At 46.8% G+C, this 11,846-nt stretch overlaps 1 protein-coding gene across 1 annotated transcript in view; it reads right to left on the reverse strand.

Annotated features, from left to right (window-relative positions):
- sema5a (sema domain, seven thrombospondin repeats (type 1 and type 1-like), transmembrane domain (TM) and short cytoplasmic domain, (semaphorin) 5A) overlaps nucleotides 1-1,176 on the reverse strand; it is a 122,779-nt gene extending 121,603 nt beyond the window's left edge. Inside the window, exon 1 of the mRNA XM_079755155.1 lies at nucleotides 956-1,176. The gene's annotated coding sequence lies outside the window, so the exon portion shown is untranslated. The remainder of the gene's footprint in view (nucleotides 1-955) is intronic.
- Nucleotides 1,177-11,846: the final 10,670 nt, after the last annotated feature.

An 11,846-nucleotide genomic window follows, 5' to 3' on the forward strand; every position in this document is an offset into this window, starting at 1 on the left:
GGAAAAACACTTTGAAAAAACGACTTGGTGAACAATTGCATGTGGTTAATCATACACTAATCAATGTGCTCTAAACTAGAGATTATCCCACTGAAAGCCATTGAAAAACATAGAATGCTCATTGCCATGGGCTGAATGACTAAGTAGTACTGGTTCATGGAATAATAAAAAGCTTTTTAACCAAATGTTTTTGATTTAAATATATTCCGCTCTTTCAATCATCAGTGTGTGCATCATATCTTTGGGTGGTATCAAAAGTTCAAATCTTTTTTTAGTATAATCCAAGATTTTGAAAGGTTGCTGCATTCAGAATAATATCAGCCTCAAAAAACACATTAATAGAGGTTTCAACCGACAGGGAACTCATCGGGACTTTGGAAAGGTTACAGAAAGAGATGATAATCAAGACAAGCAGTTGAATGTGGATACAATTGTCCCTGTGAAGACACCTGCTGCCAGCGATTCAGGAGATTAGGGCTACATTGTCAGTCCTACGGCGCATACCTCATGAGACCAAACGACACAATGAAGGTTTATGGGAGAATAAATAAATATGTTACAATTAACATGATGTCATCTTCGTTTAGTGTAAGTAAGGCGTAAGAAGACGCATCGTATCCCGCGCTTTCTTCCAGCACCACCAAGCGGCAAAACACCAGGAATCATAACGCATACCAAAAACTTCATCCAAGTCATTATCTGTGTCCTCTAATCCATATTGTTTTATTCTATTTTCTCAGCCAAATAATAACATAATGCATTACATATTGTATAATTACGCAAAGTCTATGCAATTCTAGAATTTGTCAAATATAGCAGCCAGATGATCCTCGGGTGTGATCATGATCTTTAGACTGAGACGAATGAGTGCGATTTTAAAGGTGAAAGAGTAGCATGCATAACAACACTACAGTTTACACAATACCTGTACACAAAATAGAAAAATGCACCTTACCAAGTGAGGTGCCCAACTCCCGTTCATCTAGCGGCGAGCGGCGAGCTGTGAGTCTGGTCCAGTCAGAAGTGTTTTCACAACAACAAATAATAAAAAAGGTAGACTGGAAAAAAGGTCAAATATCCTCGTTGTTCTCGTTTCTGTTGAACCAACACCAATGCCCGTGTATCCCCTGCACTAGACGTGCTGGCTCTCTCCTTCTAGACTCTAGCCCTGTTCCTTTCGCGTCGGTGGCGTCGATGTATTTGCCCCCCCAGCTGACGAGCGTTCCGTCCCAGTCGCTCCTAGCGCACGGTCTGAAACCGGACACCCCGCAGTGTCACCCTGCGCCACAGCCTTTCCCCGTCACCACCACCACCACCGCTCTACAATAAATGGGGACGACACGAGAAAGCCATGAAACTTTTCCTTTTCCAAACTCATTCGCGCAATGTCTGAAACACGAGAGGAGGATGCATGAGTGGAGCGAGGGAAAATAAAGCGAGAGCGAGAGCGAGAGAGAGAGAGAGAGAGAGAGAGAGAGAGAGAGAGAGAGAGAGAGAGAGAGAGCCGTGATTGAAGTCACGGAAACGCTGCGCTCCTCCACGAACCGCTGGCTTGCTCTGCTGGCGTTCCCTCGCTATATGGACGGCTGTACATGCAGAATGCGCCCCCACATTGTGCGTCGTCCGCTCCTCTTATAACATCAGAGCGATGTGTGAGCGTGTGAGCGCGTGTGCGTGCGTGCGTGCGTGTGTGTGCGTGTGTGCGCGCGCGCGTGTGTGTGTGTGTGTGTGTGTGTGGAGAGTGAGAGACGTGGCAGCGGTGCACAGCTGCCCTGCAGGTGGAAGGAGGCCAACGCCAACACATTGTAGTCCTTCAAAACTACTGTGAACTGGTATGATTGTAGGGGTTTATTCTTTTCTTGTCTGAAAGGATAGGTGCCCATTAAATGGAAAAATCTGTGATTGGTTCTTTAAAAAACAAACAATTTAAAAAGTGTAAGGGTTATTTGACAGATAGCAGAGACCGCTGTGATTGTGCGCGCATGCATGGCAATCTTCAGGAGCCTTCAATATATTCTGACATCAACATCACAGTTCAATGATCATCCGTTTATACCCCCACTGTGACCCCAAGACCTCTCCTCCTCCACCACCACCACCACCACCACCACCAACCCAACATGTATTAATCCACTCGACTCTCAGAAAGACAGTGGATGAGGCTCTCGGAGAGGGGCCGTCTAGGCTGGCAGCAACAATAGACGCCTCTTTCTTGTGAAGAAAGGGCGCATTGCTGAATAAATATGTAGTTCTACCCACCACATCTAAATTCAAATCAGCTGCTTTTCATAAAAATGCACCATCCGTCCCCTCCCACCATAAAAGAAGGGGGGGGGGGGGGGGGGGGGTGAGGTCGAAGTAAAGCATGCTGGGATTTACATTTCCAACCGTGTGTCTCTGTTCCTCTCTGGGAAATAATGTTGGGGTAACCTTTCCCCCTCTCTTTTTATATGCCAGGCCACCAGTAAGCGGGCCACCTCTGCGCAGACTTCTTACTTAAAAGGTTTGATGACAGGAGAGAATGAAATACATTAGTGACAGAAAGAAATGGCGGTTGAAGGTTGCAGACCATTTGGGGCCAAATGAAAAAAGGGCACTACCACCTTTTTTCAAAAATGGAATACTGTTATGTGTTTGCTTGCGTTTTAGAGTGGCCTTAAAGTGGTCGAGAGTTGACTTTCATCCATTTAAGACCTCCATTTACGACAGCCCTTCCCCAACGCCATCAAAGCCTGCTCCTCTGGCATGGACCAAAAACTAGACGTCATTTGTAGCTTTGGAGTCACGGCGGGCTCAGTATAGAGGCTCAGGACAGAGGCTCAGTATAGAGGCTCAGTATAGAGGCTCAGGATAGAGGCTCAGGACAGAGGCTCAGGACAGAGGCTCAGTATAGAGGCTCAGGACAGAGGCTCAGTATAGAGGCTCAGTATAGAGGCTCAGTATAGAGGCTCAGGACAGGCTCAGGATAGAGGCTCAGGACAGAGGCTCAGTATAGAGGCTCAGAATAGAGGCTCAGGACAGAGGCTCAGTATAGAGGCTCAGTATAGAGTCTCAGTATAGAGGCTCAGGACAGAGGCTCAGGACAGAGGCTCAGTATAGAGGCTCAGGATAGAGGCTCAGGACAGAGGCTCAGGACAGAGGCTCAGTATAGAGGCTCAGGATAGAGGCTCAGGACAGAGGCTCAGGACAGAGGCTCAGGACAGAGGCTCAGGATAGAGGCTCAGGACAGAGGCTCAGGAGGCTCAGTATAGAGGCTCAGGAGGCTCAGTATAGAGGCTCAGTATAGAGGCTCAGGACAGAGGCTCAGGAGAGGCTCAGTATAGAGGCTCAGTATAGAGGCTCAGGATAGAGGCTCAGGAGGCTCAGGATAGAGGCTCAGGACAGAGGCTCAGGACAGAGGCTCAGTATAGAGACTCAGGATAGAGGCTCAGGACAGAGCTTCAGGACAGAGGCTCAGTATAGAGACTCAGGATAGAGGCTCAGGACAGAGGCTCAGGACAGAGGCTCAGGACAGAGGCTCAGGACAGAGGCTCAGTATAGAGGCTCAGGATAGAGGCTCAGGAGGCTCAGGACAGAGGCTCAGGACAGAGGCTCAGGACAGAGGCTCAAGACAGATGCTCAGAAAAGAGGCTCAGGATAGAGGCTCAGGCCCAGCTCTTTTGAGGGTTCTTCGGCCGACCATCCAGTGAGATTCATGAGTAAGAAACATAACGTTGTTTGGGTCCTAAATTATGTGTTTTGCAGAGGAAAGTCTGTGATAGACATTGGAGGGAGGATCAAGTGATGAGGTTATGAGAAGGCTGGTGTGAGTGAGTGAGTGAGTGAGTGAGTGAGAGAGAGAGAGAGAGAGAGAGAGAGAGACTTTGAGCTCGTAGCCAGCTGTTGTTCCATTCACCTGGTCTCCTTGGCCGGGGAAGAAGAGGTGAAGCTAATGAACTAAAGAAAGTTGCTGAGCAGCCGGTAGAAGAATCCTGATGCAGAGGAGACAGACCCGGCCCTCATCTGTGTGTGTGTGTGTGTGTGTGTGTGTGTGTGTGTGTGTGTGTGTGTGTGTGTGCGTATGTGCATGTGTGTGTGTGCGCGTGCTGGCGTGTGTTGTGCTCGAAAAACACGACACCCGAGCGAGCGACAAGAGACGTGTCGCTCCACGTCTCCAGTGAACGCACCTTATAACACAAACTCAAACACGGATCGGCCACCTGACAGCCGGCCCCGCTCTTGTCCCGAGCCCCGGGCGCGGAGCGGCCCTGGATCCCTCCCCCAAACACGCCATCTGTCAGGCCGCGGCTGTGACAGTGCTGCAGCGCACACACACTCGCGCACGCATGCATCCAGAAACACACACACACGACCAGACACACACACACATCCAGAAACACTCACGTACGCACGCACGCACGCACACACATGCACAACCAGACGCACACACACACACGCAAGCACGCACACACACACACACACACAAACACTAAACCACACACAAACACACACACACACAGACACAGAAAGAGAGAGCGCTATCCCAAAGCAGCCACCCACAGGGACCATACAGACAAGCACTCCTACGCCTTCCTGCGTCACCTTAAAACACACAGACACACTGACACACTGACACACACACACACACACCAACAGACACACACAGGTGTAAAGAATAACACGACAGTTGACAAAAAATGCAAATGCTGCTGTATATATTGTACACACGTTCTTAAACATCTACGATGTTTAACAGAGAACAATGCAGATTACCTGAGGGGTGTTGTTTGACGCTGTACAGTAGCAGGCTTGAGGAACTGGGAGCAGCAACAGAACATAAGCAGTGAGGGAGGAACGGATTGAGAGGGTACATCAGGGACGGGTAGCAGCTACGGGGTGTTCGACTACCGTCTGAAAGGTGATGCGTTCGATCCCTTCCCAACGTCTGCAGCCTACCTCCGGGCCTCCTCGAGCAGAATGTCCTCACCCCTCTACCTGCTCCACCTAAAAAGGCACATTTCTCCATGCACTATGCGTTCCTTCGGGATAAGAGTGGATCATGTAAACGACCCTAATGGCCCATCGCGGCACAGAGAGCGGCCATGGAGCATTTGGTCGGCCGAGGGGGAAAAAAAAGGATCTGGAGAGTGTGAAATGGAGGTCAGAAGACGGATAAGGGACAGACAATGTGCGGTGGGGGAAATAGGAAGGAGGGGAAAGGCGAGCTCGCGGTACAAAGCGCCGCAGTCATCCCTCAGCCCGGGTTTGGTACCTGGGTGGACCCAATGAGCCGTCCCCTGCAGTGTGACGGGGGCCAAAGTCTCCCGCGATCTCCCCCTACTTATTCATCCCCCTCCCTGGGCCCCCTGCAGCAGAAACCTCCAGTATAGCACCGGCTGCTCCCCTCCACCTCGACCCGCGCCCCCCCGGCCCAGCACCGCCACCACGGTTCAGCGGAAGAATGATTGGACGGCGATGTCGCTAAGTGTCAGGCCATCGCAGGAAGTATGTCTGCAGAGGGAGCAAAATTGAGGGCAGGGGAATGGGGGAGGGGCTGGATTGGTTGGGGTAGGGGGGGGGAGGGCCTGGAGGTCTCACCGCTTTTTCAGCCGCGCACCCAGGTGCGTCTTGTCTGTCTGACGTACGGGGCGGCGTGCGCATCGCCGTCAGACGTTCAAACGACCGGGAGAGTCCGCCGCCGCTGTCCACCTCGCGCCATAGAAGAGAGGAATGTTTCGGGGATCACATGGGAAGAGGCAGGAGTTCCCCGTCCGGTCGGCAGCCACGCAAATAATGGCTCTCATACGATCAGAGCACCTTGTTCCTGTATTCAACACACATCAACGCCGTCCTTCTTTTATTTCATTATCATTCACAGGCACCTCATCTTGAGCGCATTGAAGCTCAATAGGCGCCGCATTAACCCTGCAAGGGATTAGAGTTTGATTCCCACTCAAAGAGCATCTTACAGCCAAACGGCCTACACAGCAGTGTGTATGCATGACATCTTTATGGGGTCCTGTCCATGGCTGCCCGTTGCACATGAAGCCGCCGGACTGCAGCAGAACAGGTGTGATCGAGTGGAGAGGCCCCGGTCTGTGCAGATGGATGTGAAATAATGTAATAGAGAGGAGATAACGAACCGGCCACACTCGGGTCATCTCTCGCTCACATCTTTTGCCCATATTTTTGCCGGCTTGCATTTTGTCAATGTCCTCCCCTGGATGGCAAATGATGGATAGCGACCGGAATATGGCTGATGGAACATTTTTCTCTCTTTTTTATTTAATGTTTTGCAGTATGTTCTCCCCCCTTTCTCTTTCGGGCGAAGTTAAGGGAGAAGTTGTGGGCTAACTCTGGCGAAATTCAATCACGGGAGCTGGGGGTTTGAAGGCGTGAGGTCCTGGCCTCCGGGGTGGTCTTGAGATTGCTTCAAATTAATTGATGTCAAAACGAATGGGCTTAAAGCACGGGAGAACAATTACGCCTCTGACTGTCGGGCACGGTGTGAACCGCTCCACCCAAAAAGGAGCACAGTCCAACGTAAGAAAAGTCTGCCGAAGACATTATATTCCCTGTTAGATATTTGGGAGGCAAAAAGCAATTTAGAAAGAGGAGATACAGTTAGCTAAATTCTCCCTGGGTTGAATGGGAGGAGAATAAAGACACTTAAGTGAGGGCTCGCGGGCGACAATAAAACAGAGGAAAGCCACAGCATGGGGGCCAGCATTGCATCCTGTGTACTGGAAGCTTCTGGAGAGCGAAACACAATTAAAAGGGGTATACCACTCAGATGTGAGAATACAAAGCATCTTGTCAAAATGATACAGGTTTACACATCAACATTTCATTCAGCGGTAAAACATCTATATGGGGAAATAATAATATATATATTTTTTGCCTTATTCTTTTTTTTTTTTGACTGGCACTTTTTATGAATAGTCATTTTTTAGCGATTTTAAAATAATAAAACATTATTATGCTGCAATAAAAATATACTGAACCTACTGAATAATTCACAAAGGGAAAATATGATACTGTCTTATAAACAATAACCACAGAAGACTGTTCACAGAGACTACCTTTTAATGCACGTAATCTCATCTCATCTGCAATTCATTATTCTGTTTGATGAGTGGCTGCTATGGTTATGATATTTTGTGGCTACGAATTATCCATTTAATTTGTATTTGTGTTGACTGACTTAAAACCAAGCCTCAATTATCATTCATGAGACTGTGTGTCCCATGAGTGTGTGTCCCATGAGTGTTTGTGCGTGTGCGTGTGTGTGTGTGTGTGTGTGTGTGTGTGTGTGTGTGTGTGTGTGTGTGTGTGTGTGTGTGTGTGTGTGTGTGTGTGTGTGTGTTTATGTGTGTCAGCGTTAGAGGGGTGGAGGCCGTGACAGATACCTACGATCAATGGTTAATGATGGTTAGGAAAAGCATAGGGACACTAATCAACGAAAGACAAGTCGATGAGATAAAGACAACAGACTGCAGAAGAGGGAAATACATCACAGTTCTCTCCTTACGTGGTGAAAGACTAACGAGACTGGGCACTCTAAGACCAGACAATTTAATGGTCCACACAGACAGGTGAACCAAATTAATGCAATTAGTGATTACTTTTGTTTGATGTGAGTTCTATTGGTGAGTGGGTGGCTGTTAATAGGACGAGGGAGAGAACTTTTGAGTTTATCTGGACGGAAGTCCGAAGGGGATTTCAAGCTGTTATTAGGTGGCACATGAAAGGAGACGCAAGATGGGTGCTGAAGCTAACCCAGACTGACAACACTTAGGCAATTTAGAACTGAGCTGTTGCAAAAGATGAAGGGATGTGTAATGTGTCTGCAATTTGTCATGCTATCCTAACATCCATGGTAGAATAAACGTAGAGTGCGATACAAGTATCCAGCACAACACGATTTTCGAGTTTCTGTCACACTTACACAACGCATATTTAAAAAATCTTTAAGCATAGATTTTACTTAATTGGTTTTAGCTCACAGTTTTAGCTCATCAATAAAGTTATGCGTACACTCGGCCCATTGTCATACGTAAAGTGCTAGAGAACATATTTGACGACATTGTCTTTATTATTGCATTGATGTAATTTGAAGTGAAACTGTAGCCAGCCTCTATGAGCCTCATCCTCTGAACAGGACTGCAGGAGAAGCCATTTATTACTGTCTACAGCCGCTTCTCTTTCAGGGTGACCTTCCTGACCTCTCCCTGCTTGGAACTATCCTTTCCCACCCTACTTCTTATTGCTTAGTCTGACACACTTTCATAAGGCTGTGCTATCCCCCGGCGCCCCGGCAGCCATATGCCACCCATGCTGCACGTTGTATTCGTGGCGTAATATAGTATGAGCACAACAACCTTGTTGTGCTCATACTATATTTAAAAGCAAAGAAAAGCAGGAATGTGTATGCTTCCAATCACATCCAAAAAACCTCTGTGTGGGGGTGCAGATAAAGGTTGATGTGAGCACTTTTATGCCGCGCACATAGTATACACACACACAGAAGCACACACAAGCGCACATGCAAATGCAATCACACAAACAAACAGACAAACAAAAACAAACTCTAAGGGAGGTGGAAAATGAAAGCAAGTTTGAAAGCCGTGGGGTATCTTAATGCAACAAAAGAAGATGTGCACAGCAAATACAGATTGGTCTTTTCACTCCACTGCACTCCCATCCCCAGAGTCTTGGAAACCTTGATACCAAGTGTTTTTTTTTAGGTTCGCTGAGGAACAGAAAAATGTTAGAAGTGTTGTAGCTCACAGAACGACGGCACGATGCAGAATGGCAGCAGTGAAGGTCTCCAAGAATGCACTTTGACCTTGCATTGAAACAGATCGCCTCTTTGAATGCTCAGTCCTCTTACGCTGAAGTCCTCGTTTTTTGTCAGGTAAACATCACTTTCCAACACCTTACTGATAAAGATGAGAGAAAATGACTCAAAACATGTCCACATGAGCAGGGCCAATGACGAAGAAACCAAAAGCAGTAGGAATTAAGTGAAAATAATCACAGCCATTAAGACATTATCATTTTCAGATCATTTTCCCCGGGCTCCTAATGGAGACGCCGTGTAGCTTCGCATTTGGGTTGTTTCGTTCTTTAGTTGTTTATCTTAATAACGAGACAACAATGAGGCAAAGGATCTCATTACCAACAAGGCACCGACGGTCATCCATCATTCCCACGGGTCTCCGTCAAGGGCCAATGGTAAGGCACTTTAACAAGCCAGCAGTTCCTCTTCAGCACGGAAACTGTTTTGCCCCAACGCCTTTCTTTCCTTGCTTCGCTCTTTCTCTCAGAGTTAAATCATTTTAATTATAGACAGTGCTCAACCCACAGCACAGAAGCCACCGGCAAGCTGCCCTCCGTGGAGGGAATAGCAATGGAGGGAAGATAGTTGGGAAATTTGTTTTGCCACCACACATAACTTTATAATAAAAGGAGCGAGAGAGAGAGAGAGAGACGAGAGGAGGCGCTGGGCTGACCGGCAGCTATATTGGCTTGGACTCCTCTCTGAAGTCGTTGGAAGTGTGTATTGGCTGGAGATGAGGGCAGTCGTCTCCGTTCAGCTCAGATGTCTTCACAGGGACAAACGGGGGACCATAAATGACACAGCGATGTGTGTGGGTGTGTATGTATATATCAATACATATATTTATACATGTATGACTGACACATATGTGTATCTGTTTGTTTACTTCCTTTATATTGCCTTTGATTTACTTTCTTTGTCATAAAGGCAAGGTACTCGTCAACATTTGTTCTTTTAACTTATTTTAAAACTCAATCATTTTTTTTCTCTCTTTCTCCCTACACGCTTTCTCTCCATGAATGTGTTGACAAGATAAAAGGCAGTCCTACTCACACTTGGTTGTGGCTAGACAAACTGCTCCGACACAACTTCTCCCGGTTGGACAGAATGCAATCATTTAAGAGTTGGCACCTCGACTCCTTTGACTAGAGCTATCCCCGCCTTATGCTTTATTAACTGGTGTCTCCATTTAAACAAACCCCAGTACAACCACAAGACTATTAACTTAAGGCCATTACAATGTGTATTTTGAGATTTTTCAACCGCAGTCTCGGGTGATCGTGATGAAATCCATGTGGGGATTCTGATTTATAATTTCTAGGGTTAGGATTATTGTTATCGGCTTGCCTCAACGCGGCTTGGTGTTTCGGCTTTGCCGTTTGGGATTTCCTCCTTTCTCCTCAGCGGTCAACACTTAGCGGTTGTGGCTGTTGTTGTTATTATTATTATTATTATTATTATTATTATTATTATTATTATTATTATTATTATAATCGTGCACAGCATGTGTTCACATTTCCCAAGCAGTTAGCTCCCTGAGCATGGCTGCGTCGATTGGGATGTGCTTGCCTTCCGGCCCCATGCAGCGGCTAGATTGGTGCCTATTACAACCTGTTTGCTATAGATTTAACGGAATTAAATATTCATTCCCAAGCCCATCCATTATTCATTTTGAGGGTTCGTCGGATTCCACACTTAGTGAACATCAACAAAGTGCTTCTAGCGCCAGTCAGTCACTCATTATAGAATTATATACGCCGACTGATTTCAACCATTGATACGGTTAACCCGTTTCTTAACAGTACATAGGAATGAAAACATATTTTTCCATCACACCCTAAATGAGGCACCCGGCCTCTCTGTGATGTGATGCCAAGGCAGACAGCTGACATTCTCTCCAGCAACACGCGCATTCCTTTAATAGCTCCCAGCTCTGGACCGCAGCAAGCTTTTAATTGATAAGCTAATTGGTCCAAATCCCCACACTGTAACCCCTACGAGTGACTGGTGTCGCCTTTGGGATTGTGTGCGGATTTGTATTTATTTTTCCCTCCACATGTGCTGTCTCCCTGTCTCAATCCATCCCCCTTCTCTCTCTTTCTGGATCTCTGTCTCTCTTGGTCTCTCTCACTCTCTCGGCTTCTTGTCTATGGCGCGTGAAGCATGAGATTGGATTTACAGTGTAATGGAATAAAGCACATTGTTTGTGAGAGAGGGGTGTAAAAGGCTGGTAAAACGGCCCAGCTCGAATGGCTGGAAAGTTGATCAACAGCCTCGCATCCATTGAAGAAGGAGCCTTGTTTTTCTTTCGTTTAGTTGGGGGGTTTTCTCTCCCAAATCCTGCTACTGTCTTGATTTAGCATTTGATCATTTTTTCCTGTTTATTGCTGTTGCTCTCGCATTGCTTTTTTCTGTTGTTGTGACTGTTGCGGTACAGCAGGAGCGCATGGGAGCAGCCATCCTGAGGAGATCAAAGGCTTTTTACGACATTGCCTGGGATTTGTGACACACACAATGTTTTCTACAGGAGCTTGATTGAGCGGCGTTTGTAGAAGTAGACACAACGCATTGCACACTCAATGTACGGTAGCTGAAGTCATTATTTTCACAGCACAAACAATCATGACCTGACACTTCTGTGATTCATCGGCAGGAGAATATGACACATCAGGATTGTGTGATTGGGCTAATTTTCTTTGACATATGAGAGAGAGCATCTTTATTCTTCTGCGTCTTTCCTTCACAAATGCCCAGCTCTTCGCATCCATATTGTGCTTATGATGATTGGTGACACCGCTATATGCAGCTGCTAGTGTAAACCGCTTTTTCATTTGTTGTTGTGGAGGTATACAAACAGAATACATAAGCAGGAAATATTCTATATATGGAGGTACTTACAAAACCGGATGACAGGTCTTTCCATTCCGTTGACTTTTCACTTTCTCTTTATTACGATAGCCCGCAGAGCTCAACGAACTGCAACTTTAGAGAACACAAACGTAAATAGAAAGCAAAAGCTTAGCTA

Source organism: Pollachius pollachius (assembly GCF_949987615.1).
Source record: "Pollachius pollachius genome assembly, chromosome: 17".
Lineage (NCBI taxonomy): Eukaryota > Metazoa > Chordata > Actinopteri > Gadiformes > Gadidae > Pollachius > Pollachius pollachius.